This window comes from Myodes glareolus, chromosome 8 (genome assembly GCF_982192425.1).
Source record: "Myodes glareolus chromosome 8, mMyoGla1.1, whole genome shotgun sequence".
In the NCBI taxonomy this organism is placed as follows: Eukaryota; Metazoa; Chordata; class Mammalia; order Rodentia; family Cricetidae; genus Myodes; species Myodes glareolus.
Window position 1 is genome coordinate 26,624,249 of NC_142033.1, and position 22,721 is coordinate 26,646,969.

The following is a 22,721-nucleotide window of genomic DNA, read 5'->3' on the forward strand; positions in this document are numbered from 1 at the left end:
ATGTGTCCAGATTCTTTCCAACCCACCAACACTTACCCAGGCTTCTCAAGTTTGCATTGTGTGTCTTATATTAAAATGGAGTCTAGAGGCTCCCGATACTGAGACTGAGATAACGGGTGTGCTACTAAAGGAGCAGTTAGGTGTATCTGGTGTGTTGAATATGTTCAGTCTCTTGATTTGGTTGGCAATTATTTAGCTTTCACTGCTTGTCAAAACAGACTGCATATTTTTAAATGGTAAGTTTAGTACACATTATACACCTTTATATTTAAAAACATAATGAAGCAAGTATGGGCAGGAAGCAAATAGGCTAGAACTATGCAGACACATTTGTCTACAGGGAGATTAGTTATCTCATAGTACATAATCTGTTCTTTTGTTTGTTGTCTGTCTGTTTCTGATTGGTGAAACTCTCTTCATATCTTCCTTAATCTTCCATTTCAAGAAATATCCCACAGAGTAACTCTGGCTAGCCTGGAAATATCTCTAAGATCTGCCTAACTCTGCCTTGAATCCTAGTGCTTAAAAACATCACCACCCTCAGTCATGTACTAGCTTCTAATGAGAGTATCTAGGTAATATTCGACTCAATATTTTAAAGGAATCATTGAGTAAGCCTGTTTCTGTTAAATTACTTCACTGTATCAGTGAACTAATTTCAGTTTTAAATTAGTAGATGAATGTCTACAGCATTTAGATATTAATATAACAAGCTAATCAATTCTGATCATATCTGGTGTGGGAGAATTGTCTGTATTCTGTCAATCATATTTTAATAAAATGCTGATTGGCCAGGCAGGCAGGATAGGCGGGAAAGCCAGACAGGAAGTAGGGGTGGAGCAAAGAGACTGGGAATATTCTGGGAAGCAGGAAACTCCCTCCACGACTCCTGCACAGACCACCGAAGAGGCAGCATGTAACTTGCCCAGCTGAGAAAGGTACCAAGCCATGTGGCTAATGTAGATAAGGATAGTGGGGTAACATAAATTATAAGAGCTAATAAGTAGCCTGACCTAATGGGCCAATCAGTTTATAACCTAATATAGACTCTGTGTTATTTTCTTTGGGAATTGCCGGTTGTGGGGTACCGAGCAGGACAGATACCCCAACAAGCCGGCCCTCATGTTACACATATCTACTTTCAGAAAGATGAATGTTGCTTACATATGCAAATGATATGGAGAGGAAAATCAGTGGCAAAGAAGTTAAGGATAAAAAACATTTAAATAACTAAACAGAAATCAGAATAGACTGTCGATAAAGGCATTTGTAATGTTTCCATAATCTTAAGTCACTGACTGTGTTTAAGGTTAACTATAAACTTGGAAAATATATTGTTGGTAGTTTAGAGTAAATAACTATTATTTCAATGAACCAAAATTCAAGAAATATTAATCAGTTAATAAGAAGAATAAGAAAATCAGAAGCCCTGATTTTTTCGACATATTTATAATAATTTAAAGTTACTTTACAAAAATTAATTTGAATATTTCAAAAAGACAATATGAGCCTGGCATTGTTGTACACAGCTGTTACCATAGAATTCAGGAGATTGAGGGAGAAGGATTTTCAGTCGGGGTACCTACTCAGAAATTATCCCCAAAACAACAGCAACAAAAACAATGAAGAAAGAAATCCTAATTGTTACCATTGAGTATGAATAAAAAGATCTGCTTTACATTTTATGACTTGCTTGAGAAAATATGTAACAGTCTAATTTTATACTCTGAAAATTTTCATGTTGAACTTAATAAATATATTTGTAGTAAATAGGTCAGATTTGAAAATAATCTGCTTTATAAATAAAATATCTTGATAATATAAAATAAGTATACTTAATTTATTAATTTCATATTCATTTATGGATAAAAAATTGAGAGCAAAGGAACCAAATTACATAAGAATGACATCAATGCATTGTCTTGGTGTCCAGTATCAAAGGGAACAAAAATCTTGGCATAGTTGTTTCATAACTATTAACATAATGCTACTACAGTAACATAACCATCATTTTTTTCCAGAGCAGCAGCCACAAAAAAACTATTCTCTTTAGCCAAATTATTTTTCATATAGATTGAGTGCATTTCTTCACAATAGCAAGTTTCTCAACTACATTATTTATTGTTCAGAAAAGAAAATCTATTTTCCCAAAACACATAAGATATTAAAATATCATTTCAAAATCTATAAAAACACTTAAACATGTTTAAAACATGAATTTTTAATGTTACTAAGTCTCCTAAAACATATACCAACTTGAGTTCACATATTATAAATTTATTTTTAAATATTCAACAATAATTGAATTACCTTAATTTGTTCTTTGATTGCTAAAAGTCCATGGTTTTGTCTTCTGACTTACTGAATTCAGCATTTCTGTAATATATAAAATAGAAGATGCAATTAGATGTCAAAAAATACTTTCTTTGAACATGTTAACCACAGAACTAATAATGTTTTATTATTTGAGAAGTCTACTTCCTCGCAACACTTAAGAGTGTCCCAGCAGATGAGAAGAAAGAAAACCGGAAAGATACAGGATATAATTTTTAATAAGACTGTTCAATGGGCATGTGAGTGAAATGTTTAAGTATATAATGTAAATATTTTCCTGCTTGAAAGAACACACAAAACTTCAAATAACTATTGAAATTGACAAGAATCTATGGCTTTTTACAATAAGCATTTATTTCTAAGACCTGAGACAAGATCAATGACTTCTACCATCTGAAAACCACTAAGGAGAGATAACAAAGACACATTTACTGCATTTGCTTATATATATATATATATATATATATATATATATATATATATATATTGCAGAAGAATTGTCTGTATTCTGTCAATCATGTTTTGAATAAACACCGATTAGCCAGGAAGGAAGCAAAGTAAAGGTGGGTCAACTACACAGGAGGTAGAGGCGGGGCGATGAAAACAGGAGTATTCTAGGAAGCAGGAAGCTCCCTTTGCAGTCCAGCCCAGATCACCAAAGAAGCAACATGTGACCTGCCCTGCTGTGAAAGGTATGGAGCCATGTGGCTAGCATAGATAAGAACAATGGGTTAATAGAAGCTACAAGATCTAATAAGAAAACTGAGCTAATGGGCCAATCAGTTTATAACCTAATGTACACTCTCTGTGTGATTTTCTCTGGGACTAAACATCTGGGGGACCAGGTGGTATAAAAACCCCAATGAGCCTGGCCCTCATGTTACACACACACACACACACACACACACACACACACACACACGCACACACACACACACAAACACAGATAAACCCACTTCATCTATTGTTTTCTGCCCCCCATAAATGAGTTTATTAAAACAATTTCTAGGATATTGTATTCATTTCTTAAAATCATGAAAATTCCATTTTTAATCACTAAAAGAAGAATCTGTATGTCAAACTTAGTACCAAAAATATTAAAATGATGTTGTACTTAAAAATATTTTATTTGGAAATTTAATGTATCCTTGTAGCTCTGTGAGATTAATTTTAAAACTTTCTATTGAGTATATTTAAGAATTTACACAATTAACATATATTCTAAAATTAATTACGCTTATTTAGTAGCAATAGGAGTATTTTTATTTCTCCTAAAGGGTTAAGTTACTATACACACCACAAAATAATAACAAAATCCATTAACTCTTCTACCATTTTGCCCCCAAATGAATAAGGAATTAGATATGGAGCAGGAAATCAATACCAAGGAATTAAACAGAGTTCTCCTTAATAAAAATAGCAACTGATTAAAATTAAATCGAATATTAGTAGAAACTATCCTCTAATGCAAATGTTTGACATGTTAGTCATTTTGAATTATGAAAGTAGTAGGATTTGCTGTATTTCAAAAGAGTTCAGCAGCATTTGTGTACTTAGTAAAATTTTATTCAAGGGCAAGAGAACTCCACATTTGAATCATATGCTTGACTACTCAAACAAGCAACTCTTTTATAATCAATTGCTCGAACTACCCTGAATAACCTTCCTTCAACAAATCTAGCATTCTTTCAATAACTAATGACCTGATAGATTACTTCCCTCTTGCTTTTGAAAAATGATATTTATCACCTTGAAAAAGTTTTATACAACTGGACAGTCATGGGTCATGGCAGAAGCCTGCCCACAAGTATAATGTCCCTTTAGATATTTTGCATCACTTTGGAAATACATTTCTAATTTAGAGATGGCCAATTTCTCAAATTTTATTTGCCCTCAAATGAAACCAATCAGGTGTTCCTTATGAAGCCTTACCATCATGCAAATATCTGTTCCCGAACACCACTTACAGGAAGGTTACATGTTAATCAGGGCTCTAATTTCCCTAGGTGGTATTACATCCCCCCATTGAAACAAACCTGCCTCACCAATCCTGACTGGGCAAATCAAATGTTAGCATTTTCATAAGTCAAAAAACAAGATGCTGTTTATTGGAAACTGTCTACATGGTTCTCACATAAACTGAGATGATAAAGGAAAGCCAACAGTTATCTATGTCCTTGGGTTTGCTTGTGTAGCTACTTCCAACAACTCTGGTTCCCTTGATTTTTTTTTTGCTTTGTTTTGTTTTGTTTCGTACTTCTTTTTCCTTCATAAGCAGAGATAGTCTTCAGCTTGCATTGGGGCTATTCAGCACCATGGTGATCAACTTTTGAGAGTCAGTCACTACATTTAGACTCCAGAGGACAAAGACTAGCTTGCTAAAGCCATCGAGAATCACAATGAAAAGGACAAATAGACAAGAAACCTAAGGAATGGAAAGGAGGAATCAAAGGAAAGAATAATGAGGAGATAGAAGAGCACAGAAAGGATCCTTATCAACAGATAACTATCTATGTTATGAGATAACATGGATAAATTCATCTTCCATTTAATACACTTAATGAAAAATGAACACTCACCAACAGATATTGTAAACACTTTGAATATATGATTCCTAAGGATGCGATTGGTGATGTTTTAATGTAATTAATGCTTTTTAGCACCTGATCATATTTTCATTCTTACAGTTACACATGGTTCAAAATTAGCATAAAAGCAATCCCCTAAAAAAAATCACTGTAATTCATCAGAGGGCTGGAGAACTAGATGGGGAGACTTTGGGTCTAAAAACTAGATTTACATTCGTTAAGTATAAAAATTAACATATAATTAATTATATTAACACATAATTAACATAATAAACTATGTTCTTGACCAAATATTATAATTAATCACATATAAAAGGTAACAGAATAGATGAAGAAGTAAAATAATGAATTGCAAATTTATAAAATCAGTAATAAATGATAAATATGGTTCAAATTGTCCAGTTCTTGGATAGAAAAATTAAAAGAAAGATTTTTTGTAGACGTTCAATATATATACTGTTTTGGTCATGCCTCAAGGTAGTATAAATTCAAAAGGAACTGAAAAGATTAAAAGAATACTCAGAATGTGGCCAGGCAGTGGTGGCACATGCTGCCTTTAATCCTAGCACTCAGGAGGCAGAATCAGGCAAATACCTGTGAGTTCGAGGCCAGCCTGCTCTACAAGAGCTAGTTCCAGGACAGCTAGAACTGTTACACAGGGAAATCCTGTCTTAAAGAGCCAAATAATAATAATAATAATAATAACAGGAATGCATGCACATTCCAGCTAGGAAGCAGACTGAGGCAGAGACACATGGGGAGAAGACATGTCTACATGCACATATGAACATTTTATGTATATATAGGCTACATGCTACCTTTGTTTTTGTCTGAAGCCATACACATATTTTATACATAATAAAATTCTCACTGTGTAGTAAACACTGCTTTAATTACTTTATATTGTCATTTAACTTTTTAAACAACCACCTGGAGTTTGTTCAGATAGTTTTGTCTCTACAGCCAAAGGAGATGTCAGGTGAAAAATTCAGCACTCTATTCCATGAACTCTAAATTCTGGTTCTACGCATTCAAGTTTCTCAAACAAGACTGCATTATCCCTAATCATTTTTGCTGAAATATTTAAATTGAATAAATTAAAAATAAAATAAATTATTTTCTCAGAAGACAATCTCAAGAAATTTGAGACACTGCTTGCTGTTGGAGATGGCTTCACAAGTTAAGTGACAAGAATGGGCACCACCAATCACTTAGAAGACATTTAAGTGTTTTGCAGCAGCTGGCGATGTTGGTTGGGATTGAACCTGGGGCCTCTGGAGGTTAACACAGATTGTGCTACTGAGCAACAATCCCAGCCCCACTCTCATACTTAAACTGTTCACTGACCACTAAACTAAAACTGTACAAGTGAGAACATTTTTCATAAGGTGATTTTTCTAAAAGTTAGCCCTCAAATCTGCCTTGCCAAGAGTTTCCTGATTATCTACAACCTTTCTCCAATGAGGATTTTTTCTCAGTAGGCTACAAGTGTGCCATACTGCGTACTGTAGAAATTATGTTTCATAACTTTCTAAATGAAGAATGGACTCTGTTTGCCTCATTACAAACATCATTTGCAAAATAAACAACAACAACAACAAACTGACCAATAACTTAGCCCATTCCTAGTTAAAAATTCTACTGGACAGAGTAGTCTGAATGCAATGACTTACAGGGTTCAGTAACCATAATCCATGGCATGCAAGTGCCTAAAGTTGGCACCTGAAGAAGGGCTGAGTAGGCTGGGAAATATTTTCCACAATATCAATGACAAAAAATTTAAAGTTTTCATAAAAGGTGATTCAGGTTAAGAGAAATTAAAAATTCATCTATCAGGTTAGGAACAGTAAAAGGAAGATAAAATATTTAAATTGTGTGAAGAACAACAGGATCCTGTATGAGACTGCCCATAAATTGTCCAAACTCTGTGTGAGGTCTCACTGGACTTAACATTAGAACACAAACTATATCTCAATAAAGGTAAAAAGACTGATATCATAAACGTGTGTGATGCAAATGAAATTAGCAATGAAAACTAGAAATCCCTAAATATTCACCAATTATAAACAATAACTAGAAAATACTTTAAATTAAACAAATTCAAACACAGCATATCAAAATTTTTTGGGAGCCAGAAAAAGCAGTGGTAAAGGCAAATTTATGTTACTTTCTAATGTAAAAATTTTACATTAGAAAGAAAAAAATTACATAAAATCAATTAGCAGAGTTTCCACACTAATCAAACAGAAGAAGCAGCTAAATGTACCATTATTACAAAGGAACAGTAACTAAAAGAACACATAAAGTTTATTGAAGACCAATGTTAAAATAATTACTATTTTTTTAAAAAAATAACACGAGTCAGTTTTTAAAATTCCATTAATTGCTTAATGCTACACAAATTTCTCACTTTATCCATTATGTTCATTATTAGCAATGACAATTTAGCATATTTACTCACAAATTTTTCTTCTACTGATAAAATAAAATTTTTGAAGCAATTAATAGATCTTTAAAAGATATAACATATTTACATGGCACAGAGTGCTTCATAAACATATTAGTCATTATATTTACTTGTACAACTCTGAATTTTGGTAGTGATAGTCATCTTGTCTGTCTACATCCATTAGATAGGGTAATATAGGTAAGATTGTGTAACAGGGAAAGATTGGGTAATATAGGTAAGATAGGGTAACAGTAAGATAGGGAAATACAGGTAAGGTAGAATAATAGGGTAAGATAGGTTAACCACATCACTCCATCCTCTATCATACTAAGCCATTCCATAGACTACCTTACCAAATCATACTATACCCTTGGACATGTATGACAAACACAAAGGAACAATTCTGTAACTGCTGTATACACAGCCATCCTGTTAAGATGTTAAGATAGGACAGTATAAACACACAGAGTTTTAACTCCTCACAGACAATCAAAACCAAGAACTGGGTCTTTAATTTCTTTTAGGCTTCTCTTATATGACACTTCTATCTAAACAGACATGATAAGATCTTCTGTAAAATGAAGTCTACGTATAAGTATTAGCCCATATACTTACAAAGGAGATCTATCCCAAAAGTACATTATAAGTTGAAAACACGTTAAGTAATAAAAAGCATATAATAGACATAATCTACTGAGATATAAAATTTAGCAATAAAGTCACTGTAGAGTTTGTTACTGTTATGGTCATGTGGCTTTGTGTGATCAGCAAGCTACAAGAGCTTCCCAAAAATTTCAAAAAAAGGTATGGTAAAGTATGTCTTGGTCATAAATAAAATTCACAAATTCCAAAAATTTAGTTTTTTACTAACAGATTACCAATTTTGCACCATCACAACTCAAAAACCATAAATTGAACCACTGTAAGTCACATTGGAGACTGTCTAGAGAAGACCAACATTCTCATTCCAGCAGACTTGGTATAGACAACTGTACTTATGTAATATTTTCTCTTTTGAATATAGGTTTCAGCCTTGAAGAAAGAATAAAAAGCAAAACAGGTCTTTACCAAGAAAGTAAAACTACACAAAGTCAGCCATGGAAAACATGGGCTCACAAGTGTTTTAGCTTATTGTTGGTATAGTAAATGACATATTACAAAGACATGCCCTTAAAAAGGTGGAAATCCCTGCAAATATCCATCCCTTAGGAATTCTAGCATCTTATCTCAAAAAGAAAAAGAGAAGCTTCCAATGATGGAAGAAAACGGTAGGATATACAGCAGATATAACCAGTGAAAGCTGGAGCAAGCCCCAAGTAAAGACCTCTGTTCACAGTGGAAGCTCCCTACCAGCAAAATGCATCCCTGGATGGGCAGAAAGCTCCCCTTTACCCTGCATAATATGATGGCAGTACAAAGATCAGAAACTTGTGTGCATAACCTTAAGAAGACTTGGTGAGGATCCAGAAAGAAGATTTCCGCAGCAATCTCTGTTTCGATTCTCTGCTTTAGAAATAGTTCTCAAACTATCAATATAAAAACAATCATATAATTTATCCTGTGCTCTTACTCTTCAAAATAGCTCTGCTGTGACTGTAATTACACATGACATATTTGCCTACTGATCATGGTCTCCTACTTCTCTAATAATGGGAATTATCACACTTAATTATAATAGAATGTGCCTACCCTCTAGACTTCTAAATGATCATTTTCTAAAAGAAAATACTGTAACCAACCTGCTATTTTATCATGAAATAATAAGGATACAATGATATATACTTAAAAATTCAATAAAAAGATTTTGAAGTTTATTTCATAAGCAATTAAATCATAATGATTTGGCATTAAAAAAGTTGTAGTACAAAAGAGCTTATGTATATCACCAATGCTTTGTTTAAACTTCAGTAAAATAGAATGATATATAGTTTAATATTTTTCATGATGCTTAATCCAAGAAAGAAAATTTAGCATTACAATTCCAAATAGGAAACTACAATCCATAAAGTATATAGAATTAATTTCAAAATATACCCACAACTTACTGGTACTGATTGCTGCTAATGTTGAATGTATATTTCAAAATTATAGAGTAGATAACAAACCAATCACCCTCTTTTTTTATAACAGATAAACTTTTGAAATGTTGCCCATTTATTAAGTCCCTCTGAATATATTGGACATTTTCATTTTTCCAGTCCACATCATATTGAAATGCAAGGTAAAATAACTGGCTTTAAATATGTATTATATATATTACCAATAATCATTTCATTTCCTTTTTTAAAGCCAGACTCTGGAACTGCAAGTCATTAAAGAAGTATGAGTTATCTCAGAATTATGAATATAGAAAGTTCATTTCTGCTTAGTGTCTAAATTATAAGCTAGAAATTAAAAAAAAAACTACATCCAAGTGGAGTAGAAGACCAGTAATAGGAAAAGATCACGTGTTAATTACTCTGCAAAGTATATTTTATATTTTCATTTTATGGTAAAGTCAGACAACATAGATTATCTGTATCTACTCCATAGTTACAAAGGAAAACAGGCCAAAGTTATCCTGTAGTGCTAACAACGATTTTCTAGAGATTTATCATTTGATTTTTAAAGATTCACTAAATTTTTGTGTGCTGAGAGCCTCTAAATGTCAGATCTAGAGAAATGGTTTTCACCCCCTTGTTCTATGAGGTTATGTAAGTCAGGTAACATCTACCCAAGGAAACACAGCAAAAGAAACCTTTGCTATTTTGCAAATGATGAGAACCAGCATTTAATGAAGTGTTCGCAGACATTTAAAATAGCTTGGGTTACCAGGCCAGACACTGATTCTTATATGCACTTTTCCCAAAACTCTGCATTCCTCTGGCCATTCAATAAAATCAATAAATGTATTCTAACTAAAGTTTAAGAGGCTTCTGGGAAGCGACCTCTGCCAAAGTATTTTGGGAGGGTGCCAACTGTGTGCGGAGGGGTGGGATCAAAAAGCAGAAAGCACAAAATAAAGAAACGTTTCTGAACACAGGAAAAAAAAAGAGCCTGGCTGGAGTTCTAAAGTGATTAGCTTACGCATCAGATATCAGATTTCTACAACCCGGTTCCTCTGCCTTCCTTGGCATTCCTTTTTTCGATCTCAATCCCATACCGACTGCAATTCATTGCAGGAGGCTTTATTTCTCACTTTGTCTAAGATTTCAAGCAGAAAATCTTCTCTACTGATGTGTTTAAAATAGTGTGCTTTGTGCTCCACAGTAATGAGTTCTCTATCTGAGAGTGCAACATCTGGAAATCAGGACTAGTGTGCCTTCCAGTCAGGAATCAAGGAATGTGTTTTATAAAGAGGTCACACTGCACCAAAGTTTGATGAGCTGAACTATGGAGAGGTTTCCACCAGAGACATGATTATGTTTTAGTTCCTATACAGAAATCTCTGTCAAGCAGAGATGAGAAGAAAAACCCATATACAGACAGACTAAGAAACATCTGGAGCTCAGAGGGAAACAGAACAAATATCTCTAAACTTCAAAAATGTTTTTTCTTTTCAAATGAATCAACCTCTGCAACTTGGACACTGTTTTATGAGGGATATTTGCCTTCATTCCCCATAGAGATTGCTGCAAAAACTGACTTCACTTAGGTATCAATACACACAATAAAACCATTGATAGCTGAAGCTTTCCTTGTTTCTGATTCCAAATCACCATAAATTAAGAAATTATACTGGAGATGGTGAGATGGTTCAGAGAATAAAGGCATTTGCTGCCAACCATGATGACCTGAGTTCAATCCCAGGGACCTATACTCAGGAAGGAGAAAGTCAACTCCCGCGAGTTGTCCTCTGACATGTGCAGCAACACACAAAAATATATAACACACAATAATTATAGAAACAATAGAGAATATTGTATTAGTATTATATGTAATAAAACCTACCACCTTGTTAAAGTTTAATATATATATATATATATATATATATATATATATATATATTCCTTTTGTGGACATTGCAAGTATCTCCCATTAGGAGTAGAATATACTTTCCAAGAGTCTAGTGGATACCTAAAACCATGGTTAATACAAAATTCTTTTGTATCCTGTTCTTTCTTATGCATAGATATGATAGAATTTAACCTAAATTTCCTGTGAATTAAGGTATTAACAATATTAAGAAATCATGAAATAAAACAACTACAAAGTATCCTCTGAGAACAAACATATAAATATGCTTGTGTTTTAGCAATAAAAATACTTTACTTTTATCTTTTCAATTAAGGAATCACTTTATTACTTCACTTAAGTGTTGCTACAGTGTTTACACCTTAATATTGCACTTTGGGGTCATCAGTAAATAAAGTCAGCTCTCCTGAATACACTGCAATACCACCACAATCAGTTTGAAACCACCATAGATATTTAGCAACTACCCAGCCAATAACACATGAAGTATGAATTACTGACAACTCATTTGAGACAAAGTAGGATAAGGTAAGCTTCCATTGCATTCTTTACAATAGTATAACATCTTCTACCTATCAGTACCTCTTTGTAGAATTTTCTATTTAATATCTTTATGTCACAGTTAGCCTCAGGTAAACAGAGCTGTAGAAAGAAACATACTACTGCATTTTTAACATAGTTCTACTTTACTTTCACACTTTCTGCACAGAAAACCATAGCATACAAAACTATATTTATGTGTTTGAGTTACTACATATATAGGAGGGAGATCTCATATCCTTATTCTCAAACAGTTTCAACTAGAATTTTCTAAATAAATAGCTCTGTGTTGGGAAAGTCTACATATACAGATTTTTTTTTCAAGAGTGATTAATGTTACCTACCTATAAGACACCTACACAGCTCTTACAAAGTAAAAAAAAAAAGATCTGTTACACTGCAATGTGCATTTCAGAATAATAAAAGTCAAAGAACAGCAAACAAAAGGAATAAATTATCTGAATTAAATTTATCAAATTTACTAGTAGTAAATTTATTTATACCTTACTAAATTATATATATGCAAAATAACTACATATTATATATATAAAATATATTATAAATATATATAGTCCAAGCCCCTTACACATATGCTTGTATTGTCAAAACACATAAGACAGAACCCCTGTGAGTTTTGAACAGCATGGCCTAACGGTGAGCTGTGAGCAAGCCTGAGCCTCAGCGTGAAGCCTACCTACAAAACTAACACCAAAACCAAACAAAAAAGGAATAAATCTCACAGACACAAAGGAAATACTAATACTAAAATACTTTTATTTTTCCCCTTAGGACTTAAAGTATCAAAGTCATATAAATTTAAATATCCAAACTATAATATTACCTGTATCAGTAAATGGAAATTGTTATTTCATATATTAATGATAGTATTTAAAATTAAATGTTTGTGCTTTATGAGGAAATTGGCACAAGGCATGCAGCTCCCTTTTTATGGGACTGTTGTATTATTATTCCACCTATAAGCGTAGCATGCTACGGTTCCTGGAGTCAAGCCAAGCCCTAAAGTAAAGTAGGTGTTTCTAGAAGAGAGTAAGTCTGAAATCCTGTGCTCCCAGCAGTTTGATCATAAAGTTTCTTTTTTCAATATTTAGCAAAATGATTAGTAATAGCTTTTAAATACTATAGCATTGGTTTTCCATTTCTTTTTTCCTTTCTGTCTTGTTTTATTTTGGTGTTTCTTCAGAGAAAACCGCACTATGTAGCTCAGACTTAACTCCCGATCTAATGACTCAGCCTTGCATGGAAGAATTATATGGGAATATGATTGAACTCAGTGAAAATTTAATAGTACTTCAGTTTTCATCCTAATCTGCATTCTATGAGAATGTATGCAAATGTAAAATGTATACCAAGAAAGACTATTTGCATAGTTAGCACATATATGCATACACATACACACACACACACACACACACACACACACACAATGTTCACATGGGTTTGGAAATATAGTTCATGGATTAAGAGCACTGGCTATTTTTCCAAAAGACCCAGATTTAATTTCCAGCACACACTTGGCAACTCACAGCTATCTGAAACTACAGTTTCAGGGTATATATTTCCTTTTATAGACTAACTAAATACCAGACATGAACATGGTGAATAGACATAAAGGCGGGTAACACACACACACACATATATACATACACACACATTTATGAAAATATAACTAAAATGCCCATTTCCAGCCAGTTTTTTCAATAAATGAAGAATGACCACCAGAAACCCTGAAAGCAGGATGGCTAACTGGCCTACCAGGCTGAGTTAAACATTTTTCCTGCACCCACAGCAGTCACAATAAGTGCTGTAAATTCTTTACAATGTACAAGTTGTGGTGTATAACTATTTAAACTTCAGCAATATCATTAATATTATGGCAAGAATAACCCAACACCACCAAGCAGTAATGTTACAGGTCAACTTATCCAATCAAAGGATAACTGGGATCATAATCTGCACTGTGTTAACAAGCCCAGTGGAGAACCAAGACAAATGCACTCAAACATCATCTAATGCTAACTGGTGAATAAAAATAAGATATAGTTTTCTGCTTCAGTACGGTCAAAGACAATAGAATGCAAGCTGATATAATTAAGTCTACTTAGGACAGAAATATTTAAAAGTCTGAGCTATATACTAAGTGATGAGGACAAAATGGATTCTGTCCAAACCTTTTTTTATTTGCTTAAATAGTATTTATTATATCTGCATTTTATTATACAGTAGTAAAAAAATTACAAGGCAACATCCTGCTATTTCCTTTTGAGAAAAATGATACAGGATACTATTAAACCTCAGTTCAGGCATCCACACAGCAGGTTGCTCTACTTGGGACTTTATATTATGCCTATAACAGTTGATGCTTATGTAGCTAAGGTTAAGGCTGGCCAGAAGATTGCCATTTAAATGTTCCAGAGATTCATGGTCTGATAAAAGTTTAGAATGTTGTTATAATCTGTGGTCACTACATATATTCACAAAAGATTTATCTGGTTGTATTATAGTTTGACAGATAAAATTGCTGCCATACTATCAGACATGTAAATACCTTAGGAAAACTGAATTCCAGGAAAAACAAAAACTCTAGTTTGGTCTTATTATTGAATAAGGAATCAATTAGCCGAGAGTGTGAATGTGTCTCCAAAAAGAATTTAGACCCAGCTCTGGCAACTACATGAATATCATCTTCCCTTCACTGTCATTCTCGTTGATTTATAATCATATATTGAAACGGTAGCAGGTTTATGGGATGTTTGTTAAACAGAGAGATCTTACTTTTGTTATTTAAGAGAAACATGAGAACCAGGTGTGGAGACACAAGGAGCTGTAATCCAATCCCTTGGGAGGAAGTGGAAGGCAAATCTCTAAGTTTGAGGCCAACCTTGTCTACGAAGAGAAATTCTGTCTCCACAACCCTTCCCAAAAAAAAAGATGGATGTGGGATTGGGGATAGGGGAACATGAGAAAATCGCTTAGGGCTAAGGTTTGTAGATTTTTGTGAAGTTCTATTAAGCTATACTATATTCTATTTAAGCTTTGGGGTAATTGATCAGAGCATCAGGAGGTCTAGAAGTTGCCTTAGCTTTGAAGCAGGAGCAATCTTTAACAGTTCCTGTCGGGCGACCTCACCAGCCCCATCTGGTCTTAAAGCTGAAGCCCTGCTGTCAGTCAACAGCAGCATTTACATTATCCAGGAGGCCAAATGCCACCAGCGCAGGGCTGATGTCATCTCAAGGAGATGATTTATGTCAGTTGTTCCAGGCTGTCACATAACCTATTTGTTCAAGGTGTACTCAATGCCTTTTCTCTGGCCCATTGGATTGTTTCATTCCGAAACCTCAGAAGAGCTAAAGAGAGGAGATTTGTACATAATGGCACAATGAATCCTCAAGTTGGTAGATGGGTTTCAATTGTTTTTCTTACCACTGTGATTACCAATTCAAGTCAACTCAACAACAGTTCACTTATTCTTTTCTTTCTTCCTTCCTCTCGTTCCTCCTTTCCTTATTTTTTTTTTTTAAAAAAAATGGTTTTTCAAGACAAGGTTTCTCAAACTCACTCTGTAGACCAAGCTGGCCTCAAACTCACAGATCTACCTTCCTCTGCCTCCTGAGAGCTAGAATTAAAGGCATGTGCCACCACTACTCAGACAAGTTAACTTTTTCTAAATGTTACTGTTAAGACATCTGATTTTGAATCAGAGAAAGCCTAGGCAATGTTATAAAATTATAGCTATTGCACAGGGATAATCCACCTCACTTTTTATTTTTTATTTTATTTTTACCAAATTAATTATCTGAGAAAGGCATTATAATGCTTAATTGCCCTTCCATGCATTCAACCAAAGGGAAAATATGACAAACTTCGTAAGAGCATGAATACAAAATGATTCTTTATTGTATCTATGATAACATCGTGCATGATACATTTATCCAAGTTTGGATGCTGACATTTATGAGAGAACAGTTCAGCATTACCATAAGCTACATGGAAACAACCTCCAATGCAATTACAAAATGATGCTGTTTGTTAGCTTCTGCATTCCCAGTCCTTCTCTCCGACTCTAACCTGTTTGTGTATATGCTGAGCCACTGAGAATGGCCTCCTAGGTTTCTCCACTCACATCTATGCCTTCCTTTACTCAGTCAGTCATACATTCTGGATCCTTTCCTTTAAACCTGTTATGTTTTTAACATTGTCATGTTGTATGAAAGGGAAGTAAATTAAGAGCTCTGCTTTCTAAGACACTGAATGCCACATATAACAAATTTATATGTAAAAAAAATCCTTCAAAATATATGAGGCGATGCTTAAAAAAAGAATTGAAAGTTATCATAAAAAAGAAATCCTTAAGTAGCACCATCCAAATCCACAAGCAAAGTAAAGACATCATGGCATAATGTATATAGAAGCATTTTAAGTTCCATATGCTTTCTACCACTTAAAAGTTCCCAAAATGTCAGCATCAGCATCATCACCAGTCATCATTATTTTAATAGAGGTGGTAGAAGACAGAGTCTTGCTATGTAGTCCAAGTTTGCCTTGAACTTGTTTTTCTTCTTCTGCCTCAGTCTTCCCAGTGACTGGATTACAGATGTGTACTAACTCTGTATAGACTTGTCTCTTCATTATAGATTACACATGAATATGTATCACATCTCCATCAAATCATTAAACAACACAAGATTCTGAAGTCAAGCTACTGGTTTGAAAACTAACTCTTATGCCTAGTAACATGATATTACATTAAATTATTATGCATCAATTTGTTCATCTATAAAGTTAAAACCAGTAACTATTTTTAAATGTTACTGAGAAGACTACATTAAGAAGTCCATGTAAAATACCCAGAACTATTTTTGGTACATGACCGATGAGTTATTCCCCTCTATGATATGAATATGTTTTATTACCCTTGGTCAATAATGAAGTTGTCTCGATCCATGGCTTAACAGAGTAAAGCCAGGTGCAAAATCTGAACAGAGTCATAGAGAGAGAGAGTAGGTGGAGCCAGAGAAATGCCATGTAGCTGCTGAAGGAGACAGATGCTAACACCTTGTTCAGTAAACCACAGATTATAGAAATGCATTAATTTAAGATATAAGAGCTAGCTAGAAAGAAGCCTAAGCTACTGGCCAAATATGTGGCAATTAATATAGTCTCTGTGTGATTCTTCAGGTCTGGGTAGTCTGGAAAAGTACAAGTAGTCTCTGCCTACACATGAGAAGAACAAAGCATTTTTATTCATGAAGGCCTTAAGCCATATACCTTATTTTTATGCATATGATTTTAATTATAACTGATTAAAACGAATAACATTATCCCCATTTAAAATGCAATAAATCTGCAGCACGGGGAATTTAAAGGTGGAGTCACAAATCGATTTCTATTTAGAATATTCAGAAGGGATAGAAATGAATTGCAGGTTTCCATTGCTCAGTCTCACAACCTCCACGTGGAAACAGTTGCAGGAGTTCAGATGAGAGAAACAAGTACCACCAACTGAGGAGCATAAATTTGAGTAAGCAACGAACAAAGTGTTAATTAACTAAATACTAGTTTTTTTTTAAAGAAACCAACTCCCTAAAACTTAAAGACAAAAACAGAAGTTACTCCTGAAAAGACCACCTTTCAATCAGCAACAAGGAAGGCAAGACTCTCCTAAGCATATAGCTAGGCCTGTATGAACATACCATGGCCGAAAACAGTGTTGAGACAGATGCTGCACACACAGACAGCTTAGGGAAGTTGGTCACTCAATATTATTCTCCAAGAAGTAGGTCCAGTTCCTCAAACTCTACAGTTGTCTGGTCGAGACGGAAGTTAAACAAATGGAAAACACACTTCGGAGCCATTCATGGCACACTGGTATCAATATGTTGTGAGCTGAGCCCAAGCATATGAAGCTAAGCCTTTGACTGGTAGAGCTTGGGAAGCAAACAATGACAACAGACACTAAGAGAAAGCTGAAGTGGGAAAGGTGTGCTTTTCCTTATAAATACATGCATGATTTTAAATACATGTTCGGATCATAAAATCATTCCTATCCTCAGGATTTCATATTACAGCTCATGGCTTGCTGCCTAGAGTCCCCCTTTCCATTTCTTCAATTCCATTCACAATTATTATTTATAAAAGAATCCTTATTTGTAGTTTTTTCAATCTTCTTAATAATTTTAAATGACAATCTATCGTCTTCAATGTTTCTGATTTTTCTCCCTGCCATGTAGAACTAGCCTCTCCATAGTATCAAAATTGTTTGCTGGACACTGCTCTAAGTCTTTCTCATAAGGTAGTCTAAATTGTCTTCACTGCAGGAAGTAGCAGGGGTGTGTCACTGCCTAGGTTTTAAGATTTAGTGACCAATATAAAAATTAACAAGTTGCAGGTTCTAGATGAGCAATCAACACTATGTAATCACCAAGTTGGGCTCCTAACTGTGCTTCGTTTCTCTATATCCCTTTACTCTTCTTGGTTTCACTCAAAAGAAAGTACTTTACAATCATGTAACTTGCACACCAAAATTTTCTCCTCATCTAATACCATGCTGTTCTTCCCAGTCCCTTGCATCTATGGATAACTAGGTACAGACAGATGATTATGCTGCACATCAATCATCTCACATATGACACATTGTCTATTGAAAGCCAGTCAGGACTGTTTGGGCAAGTAGCTACATAAATGACACTAGAGTTGAATATTGACTGTACAGTATAGATAAAAATTAGTGATGATACGTATTTATGTAACACTGGAATACTCAATTAGACGAGACTAGCAATTAATTAATCATAAAAACAGAAAAGAAGCAACCGCCGCAACAGATGGTTCTTAAGAGAATCTCTCTGAAATTTGGGGCAACTGAAACTACTGAACAATAAGTAAGTTTCCAGAAAAATGAAAGGATAAAACTTAATAATAGGATGAAGAAACATTGCTTTTGAGACCAACTCCACCACATATTACTGAGTTTCCAGTGAAGCGGGTGATCAAAATTGAACTTTGGATTTAATAGCATGAGCAGTGGAAAAAAGAGACAACTGTCCAAAGAGAACAACCAATGGGCTTGAAAGCAGGCGGATGGAGAGAAAAAAATCTGCAAACTTTTAATATGAAAACTCTCCCACAGGCTTGTATACTGAAGGAGTAATCCCAGTTGGTGGTGCTTTCTTCAAAGTTGTGAAAACTTTAAGAAGTGGGGCCTAGCTGGAGGAAGTCGCTCACTGTGTGTTAAGAGTCCAGCTTAGTCCATATCTCCCTATATCTCCCTCTAATGTTTCTGCTTCCTGGTTGTCTTGAGGTTACCATCTCTCCACCATTCTCTCAATGCAGTGATATTTAGCCTCAAATAAGGGCCCAAGGAATGGAAGCCACAAACTGTGATCTATATGAATGAAACTGTGAGCCAAATAACCATTCTTCGTTCAAGGTACTTGTACCAAAGATGAAAAGCAGACTAATACAGTAGCTTTTATCCACAGAAATATTCATAACTGCATATGAAAACTAAAACAAAAAGAAAATTTTCCCAGGTTTAAAAACTGCAGGTCTATGATCTATACCTTACCTTCTGGAACACAGACCCTTCCTTAGCTCTTAAAGCTCCGGTCCTACACAGAAGTAACTGCTTCTGATTCCGTTTAGAGTAATTTCTTCTCACGAGTGCTCCTCCCATATATAGAAATATTATCTAGTTGGCTTTCCACCTTCTGTTTTTTTCTTTTAAATTAAATCAAACCAATCAAATCAAAACGTACATTGTTTTGGATAACCTTAATGAGAGTAGTAATGCTGCTATGGTAGTGAATTTTCAATAATAATCTAATTTTTTCCACTCCTTATTTCCAAATTGTTATCAAAACCTATGGCTCTTTATGCCTCAATAAAACTACCCTTAGCAAGAAAAGTACAACATTTTCTCAAACATGTTTTTTAATATGATATGAACTAAAGATAGTAGAAATCTAAGATGCATGTATTTAATAGCAGACTTAATTAAACATAAAATAGAAAAGTAACATGTTTAAAATATTTTAAAGATTTTGTGAGCTTACTAGTTTTCTTTTCTAGTTCTTTATGTGTTTCTTAGAAGACATGTTGCTACTCAGGGGAAGCCATTGGGAAACTAAAAGAATAATGAAATACTATCATTCAAAATACTTCAAAAATTCTACTATATTACTTAATAATTATTTTGAAGTGAAGCTATTAAGAAAAGAGTTTTCTTATTCCTACTAAAATTGCATCAAACATAAATAAAAATATTAATGATAATAAGCAATAAATTTAGTAGGATGATGATATAACATCAAGATCGGGATACTAATTTATTTTATAAATGTAAGTAATAGGTTATTATCTCTTGGAAGACAAGATGGGAAATCACCCTAAAATTCCCTAATGCCACAGAAAGTGTAATGTATATATGTAATATGATTCAAAATCAGTGTTATTATGATTGGCTAGATAGGTGATTTCTGCACCCAAAATTTGACCACCGTTTCATTGAAAAATATTCAAAGCATTGTATTTTGTTGCTAAACTGCCAAACAGTAACTAGTAAGCCTTGATACATCCAGAGAATATTTAGGGAATGAACACCTGATGCTGTGACTGGTCCTTCCAGCCTTCAGGATAGAACTTTCCAGTCACGGTTTGCTTTTTACACTTAAAATTTCCCCCTGTGTATGGAAAATGGTGAAGTGCATCTGTAAGTATTTTTATAAATAAGAAACCGTAAGGAAAAAATTCTTTGGTTTGTTTTTAGTGTAAAATGAAATCAAGCAAAGAAAGTGAAGAAGCAGGAACTTGAAGAACTATTGAAGGCAATGGCTTTGTCAAACATGCCGTGCAATGAACTGCTTTGCCTCACCACAATATTATAAAAAGCTTGCAAAATGAAGCACTCTGATTAGTACAACGGATGTGCAAAAGGGTTGTGTATATGGTCGTTAGTTACATAACTGATCTTTTTCCTCTGAGGAAAAATAATATTGAGTTTTTCTTCTTAATGTGTGGAGTCATTTTTACCACATTAGCTGAAATGGCATTCCGTTTCACTAATATCAGTACCCAGTGTGTTTGATATAGCCTTAAGTGTTTTGAAGAAAAGAACAAATAAAATTCTATGCACACCATTATTTTTAATGTCTAAATACATTCTTTCCTAAAATCACTGTTTTTTGAAGCTGATATTTCTGACCATCATTAAGAATGGTCTGAATAAGAATGTTTGACAGTTTGTAATCTAAGTATATAAGCACAAATCTGCTATTTTCTTCCAATTTTTGAAGAAAGGCAATGAATAAAAAAGGACCACAGATAAAAGAAACAAAATTGGTTTACCGTGGATAGTCCCTTGAACCAGTAGGATACGGCAGGGTCTCTCTGAGCCTCTACTGTCAAAGTTATCCCACAAAAGTAGCATCTTCAGCAACCAAGTTGATCAGAGACAAGAATACCTGAGGCACAACTTCCAAGGTCTAAGTTCCCTTAGCTCTCATATGGAAGAACCGAGGACACAGATCTGCTCACAGCGTCAGGAAAGGGGAAGGAGAGAGACAGAAACAGAAGGCGCCCTTGAACTCACTGGCAGGCCATCCATGTAGAGAAATCAATAATGAGATCCACTGTCTATGGAGCTAAAAAGTTAAGATGAAAGTTTCTGAAGGAAGGAAAAAAATCCAATGTCTTTCACCCACCACCATACAGATGCACACACAAGGGCTCACTTCCACAGATACCTGTCACGCACACTAAGAATGTCCATCTGGGAGGGTCCAGCAATTTGAAAATACTAGTTTAAAATTTTACCAAAAAATGAAAATTGGAATCAAAATAACAGAGCAATAACTTTTGGGAGGCACTTCAAAACTGGGTGCAATTACATTGAATATTATCTCTGAAGCCAAAGGCCTATGACTAAATTACACCCTTCAAACACATATCCAGTATTTACTTTCTCTCTCTCTCTCTCTCTCTCTCTCTCTCTCTCTCTCTCTCTCTCTCTCTCTCTCTCTGCCATTCTTCGCTAGATATAAGTCCCTTACCAGCACAGCTGTGCAGAGAGCAAACACAATTCACATCTCTTAAAAGTGGAGAGGTCACCTTGTACTATGACGCCCAGCTCAGTAAAGTAGACACAATCCACATCTCTTAAAGGGAGAGTGGTCACCTTGTACTATGACGGTCCAGGCTGTGCAAACAGATATGGGCACTAAGGAGTCAATGCATGTCCTCCACATGGAAAATATCCATTTTCATTTCACAACTCACGCTCTGGGAAAGATAAAGTGCAGGCTTCTATATTTTGATATTTACCATCACCTTGGAAGTTGGAGAATGCTTTTATACCAAGTGTCATATTTGTGTTCATACAGGAAGGAGCCAATCATCGCGGAATGACTAATGCATCATTATTAAGGATTGAGGAAATTATCAAATAAGGAGAAACACAGAGCCATGATATTCTAAGAGTGTAAGATATGCTGCTGAGAGAAAGGTGCTTTGGAAGAGGCTTAAATGAAAACTAAAATAAGATCATCAAAATTCAACGAGAATGCCATGCTCAAGGAGACTGAATCTGTTTAAATAAATTTTATGTTATTTGACCCTTAAAATTTATGTACAGCAAACATACCAGTTTTTATTGGGCCAAGTTTTAAGATGAGAACTTTGAATATTAGCTAAATGCCTCACGTAACATCACCCAGAAGACAGAGCATTCGTATTACAAAAGAGGTTTGCATACTCCTATTTTCACAAAGGGAATCTAGTCTTTATACGGAAGGACCATAGGAAAGGAACCAAGGGCAAATTATTCTGGTCCACTGACCTTA

The 22,721-nt window shown here is 34.5% G+C and overlaps 1 protein-coding gene across 1 annotated transcript in view; it reads right to left on the reverse strand.

Moving 5' to 3' along the window:
• Positions 1-22,721, reverse strand: part of Adgrl3 (adhesion G protein-coupled receptor L3) — a 722,793-nt gene that overhangs the window by 550,222 nt on the left and 149,850 nt on the right. The window contains 1 exon segment of the mRNA XM_087908936.1: positions 2,311-2,376. The gene's annotated coding sequence lies outside the window, so the exon portion shown is untranslated.